At 39.9% G+C, this 22,933-nt stretch overlaps 1 protein-coding gene across 3 annotated transcripts in view; it reads left to right on the top strand.

The window, feature by feature from the left end:
* Positions 1 to 22,933, top strand: part of adgrb2 (adhesion G protein-coupled receptor B2) — a 1,085,043-nt gene that overhangs the window by 61,729 nt on the left and 1,000,381 nt on the right. The window lies entirely within an intron of this gene.

The following is a 22,933-nucleotide window of genomic DNA, read 5'->3' on the forward strand; positions in this document are numbered from 1 at the left end:
CGACAGACGTTCCCATGGAGACGAGGGTTTTCTTACGTCACACCGCGACACCTGTCTGTCAGTAATAACCGTCCCAATTCAAATTTGTGTTTTTTTCTTATTGTCTAATTTGCATTGCCTCACACGATGAACACTACATATATTTCTTTAAGATGCCGGATAACACTCCGGGAGCCGTCACTATTTTGCGCTCGCTATCTCGGTACTTTCCCGGCTATTATCCGCCGACCGCCGTGTTGCTGTAGGGAGGGAAAGCGGAACGACACACATTGCGGAAATAACATTATTCTCCGTGCGTCTGCTAAATACAAATATATTCCAGGCTGAGGAGTATGGAACATTTTTTTTAGGAAATCTTTTCCCGCGGCCCAGCCTTACCCAGACTCTGCATCAAGTGGCCCCCAGGTAAAGTGAGTTTGAGATCCCTGGGTTAGAGTGTCCGCCCTGAGATCGGTAGGTCGTGAGTTCAAAACCCCGGCTAAGTCATACCAAAGATTATAAAAATGGGACCCATTACCTCCCTGCTTGGCATTCAGCATCAAGGGTTGGAATTGGGGGTTAAATCACCAAATAATGATTCCCGGGCGCAGCCACCGCTGCTGCTCGCTGCTCCTCTCACCTCCCAGGGGGTGATCAAGGGTGATGGCTCAAATGCAGAGAATAATTTCGCCACACCTAGTGTGTGTGTGTGTGTGTGACAATCATGGGTACTTTAACTTTAACTTTAAAGAAAGTGTAGATTTGAAAACAAAGCTGTTATTTGGTATTAACACATATATTTTTTTTAAATATCGTTTTGCTATATTTCCATTTGTTGCTGCTTATCCTACAATTTGCTTTATTGAATAGTTTTCAAGTGCGTTGTCCAAATTACGTCTTCAATTTAGCCCACGGGACATGTGTATAAGTAACCTGGCCACTCGTAGATTTTGATTATCCATCCATCCATTTCCTACCGCTTAAGATTTTGATTAATTGTTAGTCATTTTCCACGTTACTGTTTTGTTGTCATCTTGTGGACAACTTGAGCATTTCAGGTCTATGACCACTTACCATGCTTTGATTCAAAGAACCGCAACATTTACTTATATGACCCAATGCAGAAAACCTTCCCTAGTCCTGGTGCAAAAAAATAGTAAATCGGACCAACACAAAATGCCAACAGACATGGTCACACATAACACATTACAACCTAATCTGTGGATATAAAAAAATTAAAAGATATGGTGGGAAAAATGCAAAACACTCTCCACACTTATCCATGTTTGGCGCATTTTAGCTGCTTGGTATTTCTGATTAAATACAAATCTTTAAGGTTGTCATACACACATATATACATATACATTGGCCATAGAGCTGATATTTTGTTTAATCTGACCACGGAACTTTCCTCCAGAAGTGTCACCGTTTGGGTCGAGTCTTGCGTTCTCCTGAAATGTAGACGGACGACTCCGGACGAAAGCGTGAGGTCGGATATGATTTATTCCTCATAAATCATCCAACTTACAAAATACAGGCAAACAACAAAGGCAAGCGTGCCTAAGGCACGGGAAGCTAAGGCAAACAGTTAGCGCCGGAAACGAAGAAGCTAGCACTTAGCATAAACTAGAGACAAGGCAAAACTCACGTAACAGGTCCATGTAGCAAACAATGACGCCAGCGAGGTGAATAAATAGCTCTCTGATTAGTGGTTGACAGCAGCTGAGCGTGGGACCACTAACCATAAGCAAGGGAACCCAATAAACCAAAATAAGGTGACTAAAATAAAGCCAGGGGTAAACAAAAGTGGAACTAAGGGAGTCCAGAACGTAACTCGACAAAACATGATCCATGAATTGTCAGATGACCCAAAAATGTAGCTGTTTTGCCACAATACCCAGCAACATGTTTGGAGGAGAAACAGTGAGGCCTTTAATCCCAGGAACATTATTCCTACTGTCAAGCATGGTGTTGGTAGTGTTATGCTCTGGGCCGATATTTAAAAACATACTGCAGTCCTGTGTTGGTTTATCCTATGTGGCAGTTACGCGTCTGCATTGCTATACTTGGACCTTCTTGTTGTTTGCCTTCTGAGTTCCAGTTAGCGTCACGCTAGGCTATTGCCCTGGATGTTTTTGTCCCTCGTACCGGAATTAAACAAGCCATATTACTTACAAGCTGCTTCCTGCCATCCTTTGCATCCTGGGGGACGCAATCGTACAACTTACACCATGGGTGTCAAACTCTGGCCCGTGGGCCAAATTTGGCCCGCCGTGTAATTTCATTTGGCCCTTGAGGCAATATCAAATTAACATTAGAGCTGGCCCGTCGCTGTAACACCACATTCACCGCTAATACTCATACTCGTCAACCCTCCCAATTTTCCCGTGAGACTCCCGAAGTTCAGTGCCCCTCTCGAATTTCTCCCGATTTCCACCCGGACAATAATATTGGGGGCGGGCCGTAAAAGCACTGCTTTTGGCGTTCTCTACATGTCGCCACGTCCGCTTTTCTTCCATAAAAACAGCGTGCCGGCCCACTCACATAATATATGCGGCTCATACACACACACAAGTGTATGCAAGGCATACTTGGTCAACAGCCATACAGGTCACACTGAGGGTGGCCGTATTAACAAGGTTAACACTGTTACAAATATGCGCCACACTGTGAACCCACAGCAAACATGAATGACAAACACATTTTGGGAGAACATCCGTACCGTAACACAACATAAACTCAACCGGACAAATACCCACAATCCCTTGCATCACTAACTCTTCCGGGACGCTACAATATACACCCCAGCTACCACCAAACCCCGCCCCAACTCAAACCCGCCGCCGAAAAAGGCATTAAATTTGTGTTTTTATTTAATTTTAATTATTATTATTTGAAACTGGATTTTGCATGTCACTATAAAGTTATAGAAGCCTTTCTAGGTCAATATTCAATGCAAAAATTGTTTGGGTCCCTATTAAAGGGTTAATTTTTTCAACCTCGGCCCGCGGCTTTGTTCAGATTTAAATTTTGGCCCACTCTGTTTTTGAGTTTGACACCACTGACTTGCACAGTAAATCTTTATGGAAGTCTCCAAAAAGAAGGATTCAAACGAAAACAAATAAAAATCACAGTATCAACCTAGGGATGTCCAAAGCAACTGGTAGATAGGGAGCTACAGTGCATAATTGTTTCGCAAAGAAAGTCGTGGTCAAAAGTTTAAATACACTTGTAGATAACATAATGTCGTGGCTGTGGCCAAATAGCTCAATTTTTGTTTCATCTGACATCACAAGGACAAAGATCAGACCTTCTGGAGGAAAATTCTGTGGTCAGATGAAACAAAAATTGAGCTTTCTGGCTACAAAACCCAGCTATATAGTGTGGATGAAAAAAGGTGAGGCTTTTAATCCCAGAAACACCCTGCCTACCGCCAAGCATGGTGAATCTAGCATTATACTCTGGGCTTGTTTTGCTGCCAAGGGAACAGAAGCTTTAAAGAGAGTAAATGGGACAATGAAAAAGGAGGTATACCTCCAAATTCGTCAGGACAACTGAAAATCATCCGCCCGGAGATTGGGTCTTGGGCGCAGTTTGGTGTTCTGACAGAACAATGACCCCAAAACACACGTCAATAGTGGTAAAGGAATGGCTAAATCAGGCTAGGATTAAAGTTTTAGAATGGAACTTCCCAAAGTCCTGACTTAAACGTGTGGACAATGTTGAAGAAACAAGTCCATGTCCAGTAATATTGTGTGGAGGAGAAAAGGTGAGGCTTTCAATCCCAGAAACACCATGCCTACCGCCAAGCATGGTGGTTCTAGCATTATGCTCTGGGCTTGTTTTGCTGCCAAGGGAACATATGCTTTAAAGAGAGTAAATGGGACAATGAAAAAGGAGGATTACCTCCAAATTCGTCAGGACAACCGAAAATCATCAGCCCGGAGATTGGGTCTTGGGCGCAGTTGGGTGTTCCAACAGGATAATGACCCCAAAACACACGTCAAAAGTGGTGAAGGAATGGCTAAATCAGGCTAGGATTAAAGTTTTAGAATGGAACTTCCCAAAGTCCTGACTTAAACGTGTGGACAATGCTGAAGAAACAAGTCCGTGTCCGAAAACCAGCAAATTTAGCTGAACTGCGCCAATTTTGTCAAGAGGAGTGGTGAAAAATTCAACCAGAAGCTTGTGGATGGCTACCAAAAGTGCCTTATTGTAATTAATGTAAGCAAATATTAACATTGCTGTAGGTACTGTTTGCTCACATATTCAGTAGACCCATAATAAATTAATAAAATAACCAAACTTCATAAATGTTTTTTGGGACCAACAAGTATGTGCTCCAATCACTTTATCACAAAAAAAAAAGAGTTGTAGAAATTATTTGAAACTCAAGACAGCCATGACATTATGTTCTTCACAACTTTTGACCATGACTGGGAATAAATTAATCATTAATTAATGGACACAAAAACCATGTTATATCAACATTTTGAGTGTATTACTTTAATCTGTTCTCCTGTCAAAAAAAAAAAAAAAAAAAAATATATATATATATATATATGTATATATATATATGTATATTAAAGCAGCCAATTCTCAAAAACAATTATATATAATTTTAAGGTTTGGGTGCTTTAATTTTGCCGTGGCCGTTGCATCAAGAGGAAACCCCTGCAACTCATTGTTTCGGTCGAGAGGAAATCCCTCAAGCTGTCAGGTGCTCCGTATTGTGACAGGAAAAGTCTGCCGAGAATAAATAGGGCGGGACGTGCAAAGCCCAAATGATCGCGTTTGACTCTGATGCTCGCTGATCCCGGTGGAAAACGCTGCCGAGTGAGGCGCGGAGAAACTATTAACTTACAGGCATCCCGCTTCGCCCCGCATGACGCGAGCCCCGCTGCGATGTGCATCGTCTGAAGCGCTCTGTCTGTCAGCCTCTTTCATCTTTGCCGACATCTCAGAGGGGGGGTGGCGTGTCTGTGGTTGCAGCGAGAGACCACCGGAGACAGGAGGCGCACAACGCAAACATTGACCAGGGGAAAAAAATCTCGAGTACAAACCCCATTTCCATATGAGTTGGGAAATGAAGTTGGATGTAAATATAAACGGAATACAATGATTTGCAAATCCTTTTCAACCCATATTCAGTTGAATATGCTACAAAGACAACATATTTGATGTTCAAACTCATAAACTTGTTTTTTAATTTGTTGCAAATAATTAACTTAGAATTTCATGGCTGCAACACGAGCCACAGTAGTTGGGAAAGGGCATGTTCACCACTGTGTTACATCACCTTTTCTTTTAACAACACTCAATGAATGTTTGGGAACTGAGGAAACTAATTGTTGAAGCTTTGAAAGTGGAATTCTTTCCCATTCTTTTTTTTATGTAGAGCTTCAGTCGTTCAACAGTCTGGGGTCTCCGCTGTCATAATTTACTCTTCATAATGCACCACACATTTTCCATGGGAGACAGGTCTGGACTTCAGGCAAGCCAGGAAAGTACCTGCACTCTTTTTTTTTTACAAAGCCACGCTGTTGTAACACATGCTGAATGTGGCTTTGTATTGTCTTGCTGAAATAAGCAGGGGCGTCCATGAAAAAGACGGTGCTTAGATGACAGCATATGTTGTTCCAAAACCTGTATGTACCTTTCAGCATTAATGGTGCCTTCACAGATGTGTAAGTTACCCATGCCTTGGGCACTAATGCACCCCCATACCATCACAGATGCTGGTTTTTGTGTCAATAACAGTTTGGATGGTTTGTTTCTGGGCTTCACGGTGGCAGAGGGGTTAGTGCGTCTGCCTCACAATACGAAGGTCCTGAGTAGTCATGGGTTCAATCCCAGGCTCGGGATCGTTCTGTGTGGAGTTTGCATGTCGTCCCCGTGAATGCGTGGGTTCACCTCCGGGTACTCCGGCTTCCTCCCACTTCCAAAGACATGCACCTGGGGATAGGTTGATTGTTGTCTGTCTGTCTGTGTTGGCCCTGCGATGAGGTGGCGACTTGTCCAGGGTCTACGACGCTTTCCGCCCGATTGTAGCTGAGATAGGCACCAGCGCCCCCCGCGACTCCAAAGGGAATAAGCGGCAGACAATGGATGGATGGATGGATGGTTTGCTTCCCCTTTGGCCCGGATGACACGATGTCGAATATTTCCAAAAACAATTTGAAATGTGGACTCGTCAGACCACAGAACACTTTTCCACTTTGCATCAGTCCGTCTTAGACGATCTCGGGCCCAGAGAAGTTCTATTTTGGTTTCATCTGACCACATGACATTCTCTCAATCCTCTGCTGTATCATCCATGTATCCATTTTGGTATAAACTCGACTCTTCATGTTTGGAGGAAGAAGAATACTGAGTTGCATCCCAAGAACACCATACCTACTGTGAAGCATGGGGGTGGAAACATCATGCTGTGCGGCTGTTTTTCTGCTAAGGGGACAGGACGATTGATCCGTGTTAAGGAAAGAAGGAATGGGGCCATGTATCGTGAGATTTTGAGCCAAAACCTCCTTCCATCAGTGAGAGTTTTGAATGGTTGACCAAATACTTATTTCCCACCATAATTTACAAATAAATTCTTTAAAATTCCTACAATTAGAATTCCTCGATTTTTTTTTTCACATTCTGTCTCTCACAGTTGAAGTGTACTTATGATGAAAATTACAGACCTCTGTCATCATTTTAAGTCAATCAATCAATCAATGTTTACTTATATAGCCCTAAATGGGAGAACTTGCACAGTCGGTCGCTGACTAAATACTTTTTTGCGCCACTGTATTTGGCATCATGTCACAAATACTATATGTTCACTGTTTACATCAGTTGCAAAGTATATAATCTGTTTACATGTCACATTTGATCAACATATCAATTATAAAAAAAACATATATTGAAGGCAAAAAGGCGGATTTCCATATGCATCTTGTCTCATTTGTGGGCTCTGAACCGAGGATGTCAATGTGGTTTGTGCAGCCGTTTGAGACACTTGTGATTTAGGGCTACATAAATAAACATTGATTGATTGATTGATTGTATTATGATTCATTCTTCATGTGAACGGGAAAATATAAACACCACATGAGTCTTCATCTCAATGAGAGCAGACTTTGCACAGTAAGTGGCTATTTTTTGTTTGTTCCTAGTTAGCATATCGTGTTTAGCACTTAGAAATACTTCTACATGATGCTTCGTGTTTCACTAAAGCTGCATCTGTTCAGCACACAAATTCTAAAACTTACAAGCCATCCTCCTTATATTCAGGCTCAAAAATAAAAGCTTCAAGGTCATCGTTTGTCCCAAGGTTGTCTTTGTTGTCTCTCGCTAAGTCGCCGTGAGTCGTAGGTTTGTTGTTGAAAGGAATAGCAAACGATGCGATGGGGCTGTTAATGAAATATGACTTGTTATGAACGGACCTGTTGCTACCTGACAGATGGAACTTTGACGGAGGTGTTTGGGTATGTTCTTAGAGCGCTGTATTGGTGGACTAGACAAACCTCTGTTGACTCTATTTTTAGCTGACTTTTGCTAATCTTTATTTCCAATTTAGAATGCATAAAAAAAAGAAAAATACATGTGTTCTTGTCTTACATGAGTATTGTGACTGATAGTCAAAATACAACCAAAGTGCAGATGTCAGGAGATGTCGATAGTTTTCAAAGCCCCTTTAAGGCACTTCAAGGGCTATATCAATATAAACACGAGGCGAAAATGTGCACATGTCTTTCCTCGGCTCAGCTTGACGTAGACATTTTATTTTGCGATGAATACGCCGTCTGACCTCCAGCTGCTTGTATCCAAGGCGACGGCGACCAGATGTGATGTCACAGGCCAGGCAGAAGTCGCTTCAAAGGAAATACCGATCATTGTCATTCAGGGCCCGCGTTCAATTGTTCTACGCGTGCTTTTTATGCAAATTCATATGAACGGCAAACTTTCAATCTTGGATGTATTGTCAGTGGGTTTCCTTGGCTGGTCCTTATATGGTCATAGCTAATATGTGTGTCCTGGGCATGACGTTAAAGTGCATCCGGCAGTGGAGGCTCCTCTATGGGGTCTTGGGGCTCTAGGAGGTGAACCCCTTTACGACTGTTACCCCAGGTGGCCCTTGGCAAAGGCTTAGTACCTGACTGCCCCCCTAGCCAGGGATATGGTGAAGACCTCAACGGCGGAGCAGGCAAAAGACGGTAGATGTAAGAACTACCACAACGGCTGTGAATGCGGAGGAAGGCTGCAGCAGGAAAGGGTCCCCAATCATCCTGATCTCCATGCCACTGGACCCTGACCCGATTCTGTCAAGGATCGAGTGGTGACTGTCTGTGCACCAGTCTCCACACAAGTCACGCACAGGCATCCTCCATAGAGGGATACACCCCTACCAAGAGCATTGTCATACTCGCAGCCTTAGCAGAGAAGCCCAGACTTCCCTCTCCCCAGCCTATTGGTCCAGTTCTTCACAGGGAATCCCGAGGCGTTCCCAGGCCAGCTGGGAGACATAGTCTTCCCAACGTGTGTCCTGGGTCTTTCCCGTGGCCTCCTATCGGTCGGCACCCAACACCCGAACGCCTCGGATGGCAGAGTTTCTCACCCTATCAGTAAGAGAGAACCACCCGGCAGGGGAAACTCCTTTCGGCCGCTTGTACCCGTGATCTTGTCCTTTCGGTCATAACCCAAAGCTCAAGACCATAGGCGAGGTTGGGAACGTAGATCGACCAGTAAATGGAGAACTTTGCCTTCCGGCTCAGATCCTTCTTCACCACAACGAATCGATACAGCGTCCGCATTACTGAAGACGCCGCACCGATCCACCTGTCAAACTCACGATCCAGTGGAACGATGAATATGTGTGTCAAGAAATACAAAGAGTATTTTTATTTTTTATTCCCACCTTAGTTTTTGCGAAGTTTCGTACAATTAATGATTAAATTATGTTTGCCGACATTGATACTCGCTACGTACTCAAGGTTCTCACAGAACGCCGACATCTTGAAGGTGATAACATGTTTATAGGAAACCAAATGAACGGACTCAAATGTGTTTGTACGGCAGCTTTTCAATCATCCATCCATCCATCCAGTTCCTACCGCTTATTCCAATCAATGTTTATTTCTATAGCCCTAAATCACAAGTGTCTCAGAGGGCTGCACAAGCCACAACGGCATCCTCCGTTCAGATCCCACATAAGAGCAAGGAAAAACTCACAACCCAGTGAGTTGTCATTGTGAATGACTATGAGAAACCTTGGAGAGGACCGCGGATGTTGGTACTGTGAAAATTAAAATAGTTGTACAAAACAAATGAAACATGAAAAAATTGTAGCACCCATTCCAGGCCATATGAGCCGGTGGTACCGCTCGTAGTCGGTAGTTGGTCGTAGTCTGTTGATTGGTGTGAAAGTCGCGGGTAAACCATTTCACCGCCGGGATAGCTTCCGGTGTCGGTCTCGTTTCACAAGATGTAGTTTCTCTTAAGTATCCATCTTGAAAATGGGCTTGCAAATATACAGTATATCTGAAGTTAAAGTTAAAGTACCAATGATTGCCACCACACACACGTTTGATGAAGTTTGTCCTCTGCATTTGACCCATCCCCTTTTTCCTCCCCCTGGGCGGTGAGGGGAGCAGTGGGCAGCAGCGGTGCCACGCCCGGGAATCATTTTTCGTGATTTAACCCCCAATTCCAACCCTGGATGCTTAGTGCCAAGCAGGGAGGCAATGGGTCACATTTTTATAGTTCTTGGTATGACTCGCCCGGGGTTTGAACTCACAACCTACCGATCTCAGGTCGGACACTCCAACCACTAGACCGCTGAGTATCTGCCACCTAATCAACGTTTTGCTCTCCTTCTTTGTGAGTATCGGTGAGTTTTCTGTGGCCTTCTATGGTTCCGGTGCCACTTCCTGTTTTCGCAACTTGTGACTTGGGACTCCCAAGTGAGTAGCCAATCACAGGTCGCGTAAATGTCAGGGCCAGCTCCTAGGCCTTACTGACAACAACTCGTGATCTCATTGGCTATGGAAATTGTCCATCAACTGTATGTGTCTGTTCACTTACAGTGCACAGATGTCTGCATTGCTGATTTCGAAGGCCCAAGGCAGATTTCATACAGCATGGCAACATAAAATAGCTGTAATCTGATCGGATACAAACTCTAATATAAAAACAACAGCACTAGAAAGAGCATAATATGAGATGCAGAAAATATGAATACTTTTAGATATTTAAGGAACATTACTTTTGTCTTTAATTAGGGCCATGATTTCTGGTTATTGAGGACCACATTGTAATTCTGATTGGAAATTTGGGTTATTTGTAATCAAATTGAAATAAAGGCATTAGGTCTTCTTTAGAACTGATTAATTTGTTGGATGAGACCAGATAGAATGGAGGCTTTTTACCACTTAAATGTAACAAATGAATAATTATCAACACATCCATGGTTGACTGACGGCATATCAGGGGCAATATATATTTAAATGGCAAATGGGTTATACACGTATAGCGCTTTTCTACCTTAAAGGTACTCAAAGCACTTTGACACTATTTCCACATTCACCCATTCATACACTCATTCACACACTGACAGGGGGAGCTGCCATGCAAGGCCCTAACCACGGCCCATCAGGAGCAAGGGTTAAGTGTCTTGCTCAAGGACACAGCGGACAGGACAAGGTTGGTAGAAGGTGGGGATCGAACCAGGAACACTCAAGTTCGGCCACTCTCCCAACTGCGCCACAACTAATAGTTGTCATAAAGCACGGACAAGAATATTGAACAGAATTTGAGATGACTTCATTCATCCCATCGGTATGTGCGTGACCTTTAAGTGCTTTGTTGGTCGCGACAATGATTTCTGAAATTAGAACTTGATGTAATATGTAAAAGTTCCTGCTAAAGGTCACAATTTTCAATCATCTTAAAGAGGCTCTGTCATGGAAAACCACTATTTCGTACCGATTTGGTACCTGCGAATGTGCATTTGGTATCTGCATAAGTCCTTACGTAAAGTAAAAAAATAACTACAAAGTAAAAACATAGTAAATACCAGGTAAAAACAAAGAAACTACCAAGTAACAACGAACTAAATACCTAGTAAAAACAAAATAAATACCAAGTAGATACAAAGTAAAAACAAGGTAACCACCAAGTGAATACGAGTAAAAACGAAGTAACTACAAAGAAACTAAGAACTAAATACCTAGTAAAAACAAAGGAAATACCAAGTAGATACAAAGTAAAAACAAGGTAACCACCAAGTAAATACGAGTAAAAACAAAGTAACTACAAAGTAAAACATAATAAATACCTGGTAAAAAAAAAAAGTAACTACCAAGTAACTACAAACTAAATACCTAGTAAAAACAAAGGAAATACCAAGTAGATACACAGTAAAAACAAGGTAACCACCAAGTAAATACTGAGTAAAAACAAGGTAACCATCAAGTAAATACGAGTAAAAACAAAGTAACTACAAAGTAAAAAAGTAATTAAAAAAGATACAAGGTTGAAACAAAGTAACTACCAAGTAACTACAAACTAAATACCTTTAAAAACAAAGTAAATACCAAGGGAATACAAAGTAAAAACAAGATAACCACCACGTAAATACTGAGTAAAAACTAGGTAACCACCAATTAAACACTGAGTAAAAACAAGGTATCCACCAAGTAAATACGAGTAATAACAAAGTAACTACAAAGTAAGAACATAATTTAAAAAAATACAAGTTTGAAACAAAGTAACTACAAACTAAATACCTCATAAAAACAAAGTAAATACCAAGGAGATACAAAGTAAAAACAAGGTAACCACCAAGTAAATACTGAGTAAAAACAAGGTTACCACCAAGTGAATACGAGTAAAAACAAAGTAACTACAAAGTAAAACATAAATACCAGGTAAAAAAAGTAACTATTAAGTAACTAAAAACTAAATACCTAGTAAAAACAAAATAAATACCAAGTAGATACAAAGTAAGAACAAGGTATATACCAAGTAAATGCTGAGTAATATCAAGGTTTTCACCAAGTAAAAAAAAGTAAAAACAAAGTAACTACAAAGTAAAACATAATAAACACCAGGTAAAAGAAAGTAACTACCAAGTAACTACAAACTAAATATCTAGTAAAAACAAAGTAAATACCATATAGATAAAAAGTAAAAACAAGGTAACCACCAAGTAAATACTGAGTAAAAACAAGGTAACCACCAAGTAAATACGAGTAAAAACAAAGTAACTACAAAATAAAACACAATAAATACCAGGTAAAAAAGAGTAACTACCAAGTAACTACAAACTAAATACCTAGTAAAAACAAAGGAAATACCAAGTAGATACAAAGTAAAAACAAGATAACCACCAAGTAAATACGAGTAAAAACAAAGTAACTACAAAGTAAAACATAATAAATACCTGGTAAAAAAAAAGTAACTACCACGTAACTACAAACTAAATACTTAGTAAAAACAAAGGAAATACCAAGTAGATACACAGTAAAAACAAGGTAACCACCAAGTAAATACTGAGTAAAAACAAGGTAACCATCAAGTAAATACGAGTAAAAACAAAGTAACTACAAAGTAAAAAAGTAATTAAAAAAGATACAAGGTTGAAACAAAGTAACTACCAAGTAACTACAAACTAAATACCTTGTAAAAACAAAGTAAATACCAAGGGAATACAAAGTAAAAACAAGGTAACCACCACGTAAATACTGAGTAAAAACTAGGTAACCACCAATTAAACACTGAGTAAAAACAAGGTATCCACCAAGTAAATACGAGTAATAACAAAGTAACTACAAAGTAAGAACATAATAAAAAAAATACAAGTTTGAAACAAAGTAACTACAAACTAAATACCTCATAAAAACAAAGTAAATACCAAGGAGATACAAAGTAAAAACAAGGTAACCACCAAGTAAATACTGAGTAAAAACAATGTTACCACCAAGTGAATACGAGTAAAAACAAAGTAACTACAAAGTAAAACATAAATACCAGGTAAAAAAAGTAACTATTAAGTAACTAAAAACTAAATACCTAGTAAAAACAAAATAAATACCAAGTAGATACAAAGTAAGAACAAGGTATATACCAAGTAAATGCTGAGTAATATCAAGGTTTTCACCAAGTAAAAAAAAGTAAAAACAAAGTAACTACAAAGTAAAACATAATAAACACCAGGTAAAAGAAAGTAACTACCAAGTAACTACAAACTAAATATCTAGTAAAAACAAAGTAAATACCATATAGATAAAAAGTAAAAACAAGGTAATCACCAAGTAAATACTGAGTAAAAACAAGGTAACCACCAAGTGAATACGAGTAAAAACAAAGTAACTACAAAATAAAACACAATAAATACCTGGTAAAAAAGAGTAACTACCAAGTAACTACAAACTAAATACCTAGTAAAAACAAAGGAAATACCAAGTAGATACAAAGTAAAAACAAGGTAACCACCAAGTAAATACTGAGTAAAAACCAGGTAATCACCAAGTAAATACGTGTAAAAACAAAGTAACTACAAAGTAAAACATAATAAATACCAGGTAAAAAAAGTAACTACTAAGTAACTACAAACTGAATACATAGTAAAAACAAAATAAATACCAAGTAGATACAAAGTAAGAACAAGGTAATCACCAAGTAAATGCTGAGTAAAATCAAGGTTTTCACCAAGTAAATACGAGAAAAAACAAAGTAACTACAAAGTAAAAACATAACAAAAAAATACCAGAGCAAAACAAAGTAACTACCAAGTAACTAAAAACTAAATACCTTGTAAATACCAAGTAGATACTGAGTAAAAATAAGGTAACCACCAAATAAATACGAGTACAAACTAAGTAACTACAAAGTAAAACATAATAAATACCAGGTAAAAAAAAAAGTAACTACTAAGCAACTACAAACTAAATACCTAGTAAAAACTAAATAAATGCCAAGTAGATACAAAGTAAGAACAAGGTAATCACCAAGTAAATGCTGAGTAAAATCAAGGTATCCACAAAGTAAATACAAGTAAAACCCAAGTAACTACAAAGTAAAAACATTATTAAAAAAAATACCGGGTTAAAACAAAGTAACTACCAATTAACTACCAACTAAATACCTTGTAAAAACAAAGTAAATACCAAGTAAATACAAAGTAAAAATAAGGTAACCACCAAGTAAATACGAGTAAAAACAAAGTAACTACAAAGTAAAACATAATAAATACCAGGTAAAAAAAAAGTAACTATTAAGTAACTACAAACTAAATACCGAGTAAAAACAAAATAAATACTAAGTAGATACAAAGTAAGAACATGGTAACCACCAAGTAAATACTGAATAAAAACAAGGTAACCACCAAGTAAATACGAGTAAAAATAAAGTAACTGCAAAGTAAAACATGATAAATACCAGGTGAAAAAAAAGTAACTACCAAGTAACTAAAAACTAAATACCTAGTAGAAACAAAATAAATACCAAGTACTGTAGATACAAAGTAAGAACAAGGTATTCACTAAGTGAATACGAGAAAAAACAAAGTAACTACAAAGTTACTTTGTTTGCTGTGGCGACTTATCTAGGGTGTATCCCGCCTTCCATCCGAATGTAGCTGAGATAGGCTGCAGCACCCCCCGCAATCCCAAAAACGGACACGCGGTAAAAAATGGATGGCATAAGTACCGGAAATTTTCAATCAATGCATGGAGGCATCGCGGAGATATTTATAAAATGATCTTGCCCTCCTATCAACATACCAAACTATCCGTTTGGTATGTGCCCAACTGGTGAACATCATTAACAGATTATCCATACATTGTCCACCATGTTTAGTTACGGCGCGCATCTGTAATTTAGAGAACAAAATGCCTAAAACTTGAAGAACCGAATAGGATAGTGAAGTGAATTATATTTATATAGCGCTTTTTCTTTAGTGACTCAAAGCGCTTTACATAGTGAAACCCGATATCTAAGTTACATTTAAACCAGTGTGGGTGGCACTGGGAGCAGGTGGGTAAAGTGTCTCGCCCAAGGACACAACGGCAGTGACTAGGATGGCGGAAGCGGGGATCGAACCTGCAACCCTCAAGTTGCTGGCACGGCCGCTCTACCAACCGAGCTATACCTCTCCGGATAGAATAGGTCTTTATTGTCATTGCTCAAGTACAGCGAAACTTTGTTTTCAGCACAAACCCGTTCAAGATTAGACAAACACAGGGTTACAGAACAGGAACGCTGATGGGTCGCCACAAGGCGCCCCGCAAAAAATGGGGAAAAAGGTAAAACACTGGGGAAGGATGAGTAAAAAAATACAATCTAGTGGGGAAAAAAACCTCCATATGAAAGCACATATGCATATTACAACATACATCTCGAGATATCTAGCAAGACAGGGAAGGGAGTGCGGGGTCAGGGTGGTAGGCCGCAGCTCTCAGGCGCTGATCATCCTTTCATCACCCCTATAGGATTTGCGTTGAGGGCATTGGATTGGGTGGGATATGTATGTGTCTGGCGTATATTTTTGTGGATGCATGTTTGTGTGTAAGCCTGCATGCAGTGTGTCTCTGTTCCGCGGCCTTGATGTTCGTGCAGTTGGTAGTCCAAAGTCAACGACAACAGGTGTGTGTCCATGAGAGACAAGAAGGGAGTTTGTTGTGTCTTCGCTGCACTGTCCTTCGGGAGAGTCTCGAAGCCAGGGAAACAATCCAAGTTAGAATGTTTTGCATACGAGTGAAAATAAAAATTTGCTTTTCACTCTAAATTTTCTATGACTGGTCCTCAAACCTGCGGGGCAGACGGTCCGATGTGATCCAAAATCACAGGAGTGTCCACTGCAACAACCGCTCTGTCAAGACAAGCAGGTTCGCCCTGAACCCAAGATCTTGTCAATTTCGTTGAGGCCAGTTAAATAGTTCCAATGTTTAGATTTGGAGAGCAGTGCAAAAATAGAAAACAAAAAAAAGTTAACACAGAGAAGCAAGCAGGAGAGATAAGGGAGAAGAAAAGGTAATGTCCGACCTCTGAGTGCCAGAGAGAAATGCTGTTATTGGTATACTACTCAACTCGGGCTAATATTCAAACCTCCTGTCTCATCTGGCCCGGCTGACTTTTTTTGTTTTGCGGCAACTGCGGAATAAGTCGCTTCGAGCGTGTGCCAAGATGAGTCCTGTTTCACCCACTAACTGGTATGGATTTTCTGAAAAACTAATTTTCATGGCGGGTTCGGTGACTACTACCTATGGCAATGGAGAAGACAATGAAACGTTAAGTGATAGCAGTAGGTTAGAAATGTTTGATGTTTACTCCCGGATTAGCTCGGGTTGTTGTGTAGCTAGTTTAGCCTTCTACTGTAAGACAATAGCATCACCGTTTTCCAGCCAAATAAAGAATGATTTTCCTCAAAAATATTTTTTCTGGATTCCTAATGAAGCCTTAGCTTGACGCTAACAAACAACAAAACTCCAGATGTTCCTTTTCATTTTGTGTAGATTACTTAGCAACTTAAAAAACGTAAAACAATAACGATGTGGGAAGAAATTAATGGCAAAATAAAGATAGTTTGTTACAGTAACAAAGGGTTGGAAAAAGTAAGAAAAAGTAAGAGTGAGGTCAAAAAACTGTGTGGCTTGATTCCACCGCACCTGACTGCCATTACCCATAACACCTTGCGTCCAAAACCATCTAACTAAACACAGATCTTTTCGCCATATATGCAATTAAAGCAGTTACGTCATCAAATTATTTAGACAAATGTAATAATTACAAATAAAGTGAGCCTTATAATGACTCTAAGCATTCAATATATACATTTTCATAAAATACAAATAAAGTAAAAATGTAAATTGTAAAATATAAATTAACTTAAACAACATTGGATCAGTGCCTACAAGGAGTGTCAAAAATATATTTTCTTGTGAAGCGCATTTGTTATTCGTAATGATTCTTAATGGATTTAAAAAAAAAAAAATATATATATATATATATATTTTAATCGTTTTTTTCCAGCCAGGCCAATCATATTGTTGATGTAGATGCTCATATTTGTTGTAGAGATAAGTATTACAAACATTCATCAAAGCCAGGGGTGTCAAACTCAAATACAGAGTGGGCCAAAATTTTAAACGGAACAAAGCCGGCGGCCAAGGTTGAACCTTTTAATAGGGACCCAAACACGTTTTGCATTAAATATTGAACAAGCAAGGCTTATATAACTTCAGTGACATGCAAAATCCAGTTTTAAATAATAATAATGATAATTAAAAACAATATCAATGGCATATCAAATCAAATTTAAATACAAATAAAACGCCTGTTTTTCTATTTGCAATCTTCTGAGCTAAATATAAAATTTTTTCCACAGGGTAATAATACATTTGAAAATAAAATAACAATAATGAATGAACCAAACATTCAAGCCTTGAAGTAGCAAGAGAAAATGCATGAATAAAACATTAATTATTGGTCAGTTTGCTGGAAGTTTCCTGGAAGAGTTAGTGCTGCAAGGGGTTCTGGGTATTTGTTCTGTTGTGTTACGGTGCGGATTTTCACCTGAAATGGGTTTGTCATTCTTGTTTGGTGTGGCTTCACAGTGTGGCGCATATTTGTAACAGTGCCAAAGTTGTTTATACGGCCACCCTCAGTGTAAACCTGTATGGCTGTTGACCAAGTATGCTGTGCATTCACTTGTGTGTGTGTAAAAGCCCCAAATATTATGTGACACGCTGTTCGTATGGAGGAAAAGCGGACGTGACGACAGGTTGTAGAGAACGGTAAAGGCAGTGCCTTAAATGCAAGCCCCCAATATAGTTGTCAAGGTGGAAATCGGTAGAAATTCGCGAGAATGGTTGCCCTGGGAGATTTTCGGGAGGGGCACTGAACTTCGGGAGTCTACCGGGAAAATTAGGAGGGTTGGCAAGTACGAGTATTAGCGGTGAATGAGGTGTTACAGCGGCACCGACGCTGTATAACACCGGCGGGCCAGCTCTAATGCTAAATTGATATTGCCTCAAGGGCCAAATTCAATTACACGGCGGGCCAGATTTTGCCCGCGGGCTAGAGTTTGACACCCATGATCAAAGCGGTTATTTATTATATTTTATGGAGGAATGTAGTTAATCATATAACTGTTGTAAAAAAAAAAGTGTTTACCGTATTTTTCGGACTATAAATCGCAGTTTTTTTTCATAGTTTGGCCTGGGGTGCGACTTATACTCAGGAGCAACTTGTGTGAAATTATTAATACATTACTGTAAAATATCAAATAATATTATTCAGCTCATTCACGTAAGAGACTAGACGTATAAGATTTCATGGGATTTATCGATTAGGAGTGACAGATTGTTCAGGAAACGTATAGAATGTTCTATATGTTATAGTTATTTGAATGACTCTTACCATAATAAGTTACGTTAACATACCAGGCACCTTCTCAGTTGGTTATTTATGCGTCATAAAACGTACATTTCTTCAGCATGTTGTTCACTATTTTCTATTTATTTTAATTGCCTATCAAATGTCTATTCTTGGTGTTGGGGTTTATCAAATACATTTCCCCAAAAACTGCAACTTATTGTCAAGTGCAACTTATATATGTTTTTTTCCTTCTTTATTATGAATTTTCGGCAGGTGGGACTTATACTCCGGAGCCACTTATACTCCGAAAAATACGGTAGTTTGAATCGAGACTCGTTTTCAATCGAGGATTGAATGGAATAGTTATCCCCCAAAATTGAATGGAATCATGTGGTGCTCAAAGATTCACAACCTTCGTGAGAAGTGTTTGGCAATAGACAAGTAAGTTACATAATCCGTAATTACACTAGCAAAGTGCAGTTGTGATCAAAATTCATCAACCCCCACACCATTTTGGTGTTTTAGCAAGTTGGACATTTATTCCGTATTTTGTTTATAGTCATATCAAATAAAGATGTGTCAAATAGACAAATGCAACTTCAACTGTAACACTGTATTTTACAAAATACCAAAAAAGGACATTTTTCTTAATATCTCATTGACAAAATGATTCATCCCCCTAGTTACATGCATCTTTAGTACTTAGTAGAACACCCTTTGGCAGTAATGACATCCTTCAAAGGTGATACATAACCGGACACAAGCTTCTTGCAACCATCTACAGGTATTTTAGCCCATTCCTCTTGGGCAAAGGCCTCCAGTTCATTCATATTCTTGGGCTTGCGTGCTGCAACTGCCTTCTTCAAGTCCCACCACAGCTTTTCTATAGGATTTAGGTCTGGCGACTGTGAAGGCCACTCCAGAGTCTTCCAGCCCTTCTTCTGCAACCACTCTGATGTTGATTTGGAGGTATGCTTGGGATCGTTGTCCTGTTGGAAGGTCCAACGTCTCCCAAGCCTCAGCTTCGTCACTGACTTCATGACATTTGCAGCTAATATATCCAGGTAAGAAATACAATTCATAATTCCTGGTACCTGAGGCAGAGAAACAGCCCCAGAGCATGATTGACCCCCCACCATGCTTAACAGTAGGCAAGGTGTTCTTCTCTTTGTAAGCTTCATTTTTTCTCCTCCAGACATAACGTTGATTCATAGGCCCAAAGAGTTCCAGTTTTGTCTCATCACTCCATAGAACAGTTTCCCAAAACCTTTGGGGTTTGTCCAGATGATTTTTTGGTATACCGGAGTCTATTTTTCTTGTGCCTGGTAGTCAGAAGTGGGGTGCGCCTGGGAGTTCTGGCATGGAGGCCTTCATCTCGTAGTGCGTGCCTTATTGTCTGGGACGAAACCTTCGTTCCCCCCTCCGCAATGTCCTGTTGTAGTTCCTCAGCTGTTACCCGGGGGTTTTTCACCACTGTACGCACACAGCATCCTCTTTCTACCACACCCAGGTAGTGTTTCCACTGTGCTTTTAGCTTTAAACTTGCGAATTATGCTCTCAACTGCGTTTCTTGGAATGTGTAATGTCTTTGCTATTTTCTTATATCCATATCCTTTCTTATGAAGAGATATTACCTCCTCTCTTGACTTCTTTGACCACTCCCTGGACTTCACCATGTTGCAAATACACCACTGACCATCTACAAGAAGCTGAGCGTCACAGTCTTTTTCAATCAGTTTAACTGTTGCTCATTAAGGTTCTAATCACATCTACAGGTGTTTTCAACTCCTGATTGAAAAGACCTTATTCAAATTCAGTTCTTAAGAGTTATGATCTTCAAGGGGTTGAATAATTTTGTCAATGAGATATTAAGAGAAATGACACTGTTTGGTATGTTACAAAATATTATGTTGTAATTCAAATTGCATTTGTCTAGTTAATGCATCTTTATTTGATATGACTTTAAACAAAATACGGAATAAATGTCAAACTTTCTAAAACACCAAAATTGTGTGGGGGTTGAATAATTTTGATTACAACTGTAGCTCGTAACATAGCTGATAGGCTTTGGTCTCTATTTTTTACAACTTCGAATGCAGCTGAGCTATTCACATGACATAGAATTGAAAAGCTTTTTCATTGTCCGTATACACATGTATACATCCAGGATCTGGCGTTACGACGTTAGACTCTGTAGAAGTTTAACCTTAGCCAGCATATAGTTCCAGACCTGGACGTCAACCGGGTTTCTTTCCTCGTTTTCGTCCTCCCGCATCTTCGCCCCCTTCCTTTGTGCCGACCACAAACCACGGTTAGCCGCTAATTTCGCACGATCATCTGGTATATGTTTTGGTGAAAGTCACCCAAAACCGATTGCTGGTGGCGTTGACCTATGTCCATAGTGCACAATAAAAGCTAGAAAGCTGCACAAATCTATGCAAAGTTGTCATCAAAGAACCATCATTAGATGTTATGAACTAGGCCCCAATGAAGTGTTTTAAATGTAGAAAGAAAAATCCTGGATTATTGTGTCTAAGAAAAATCCTATTTAGGATATCCAGGTCAAGATATCAGAGGTTGTTGAAGTGTTTTTTTGGATTCAGGCACTGGAGGGTACCTGGTGCCGAAAGGCCTTGATTGTACATTACTTAACGTCACAACTCCAAGGGCCAACCATTTGAAAGTAAACGCAATTATCTGCAAGCTGTTCTAATAAACGTTTGGAGAGACAACCCAGAGGCCAAAAACAACCACATTGTTCACCAGAGCTGGGCAAGTAGTTTGACACCGGGTGGGGGGCACATTGAGAGAAAACAATGTGTCTGGGGGGCCAAGGTGTATGTGTGTTGAATTATATGTACATATTTAGGTGTAAAAATCTGCTACGTAGTATGTGTGTTTTGGTCCCTTTTTCCAGAAGCACTAATACCAAAAGTCACGATGTCAATTATGACAGACAACCTCAAAACAACGGAATACAATTTTACAGTTTTTTACTGAATGGAATACCCAAAATGTACAGTAAAGAAAAAGGGATTTATAATATTAACTATGAACAATAAAACACTGAATATTAACAACATATGAACATCACTCCTCTGTTACCTCACAGACCATCTCCTCTATAGACATTTTTTACCATCAAGTAAAACACAACAAACATGTAAAAAAGAGAAAAATATGAAAGCAAAAGGTAATAAACACCTACAATACTACATGTTATCACGTAAAAATCTGGATTCAAAATCATAATGACCCGCATGTGGCCCGGTTCTGTTGTACACGCTATTGCAGGGGTGTTCAAACCATAGTCCGTGGGTCAAGTGTGGCCCGCCATCCACTTCAATTTGCAGGATGGAATTTGACTTGAGTCTCTTAAAATTTATTACATCCAAACTCCGATGAAAACCTTTGTCTTCCAAATCAGAATCGGTTAATTTCTGCAAATTCAACTCCTCTCGCTTGGTCTGTTCCTTTTGGATCGGAAAGGTTCTTAAGTTCCTCACATAGCCATCGTTTGGAAATGTATGTCCATCCATCCATCAATTTTCTACCGCTTGTCCCTTACATAGCCACTTGAATTTGCATGAGGGAGTGACTCTTCTTCCGGCCCCAGCCAGTCATTTAGCTGTGCACGGAAGAGTGGTCCGAACTGTATTCATTCGCAGGTCCCAATTTGGGTCAGCTAACACCTTCTCCTGGCTGGTACCTCTCAAAAGGTTTACATAAATAAATCGTGGACACCTGGTATCCTCCCCTGACAGGAGACTATAAAGGACCCGTCGAGTCCAGATGACCAGAATTGTACAAATAAGTGCTCTGGCAGTCATTTCTCATGATATCAATTTGTTTTTTTAAGTAATGGGTCGATAACTAACTGTACTTGGAGCGCCCCCTGTACAGACTCGATATGTCGCTACCTTTTGGTGTGACGTCATCTACAGAACTGGAGCCCATTTCCCCACATAGGCAATGTGGACAAAGGCACTTAAAAACAAAGGTGCTCCTGAGTTTCAGGATCACATTTGACTTGAGTCTCTTAAAGTTTACTACATCCAAACTCCGACCAAAAACTTTCTTCTACCGAATAGGAATCGTTTAATTTCTGCAAATTAAACTCCTCTCGCTTGGTCTGTCCCTTTTGGATTGGAGAGGTTCTTACGTTCCTCACATTGCCATCGTTTGGAAATGAAAGCCCATCCATCCATCCATGTTCTACCGCTTGTCCTTTACAGAGCCACATCAATTTGTATGAGGGAGTGACTCTTCTTCCAGCCCCGGCCAGTCATTTAGCTGTGCACGGAAGAGTGGTCCAAAGTGTGTTCAATCGCAGGTCCCAATTTGGGTCAGCTAACACCTTCTCCTGGCTGGTACCTCTCAAAAAGTTTACATAAATGAACCGTGGACACCCGGCATCCTCCCCTGACAGGAGACTTTGAAGTCCAGATGACTGGAGTTGTACTAATAAGCGCTCTGGCAGTCATTTCTCATGGTATCAATTTGTTTTTTTGAGTAATGGGTCGATAACTAACTGTACTTGGAGCGCCCCCTGTACAGACTCGATATGTCGCTACCTTTTGGTGTGACGTCA

This window comes from Nerophis ophidion, linkage group LG21, assembly GCF_033978795.1.
Source record: "Nerophis ophidion isolate RoL-2023_Sa linkage group LG21, RoL_Noph_v1.0, whole genome shotgun sequence".
Taxonomy (NCBI): Eukaryota; Metazoa; Chordata; class Actinopteri; order Syngnathiformes; family Syngnathidae; genus Nerophis; species Nerophis ophidion.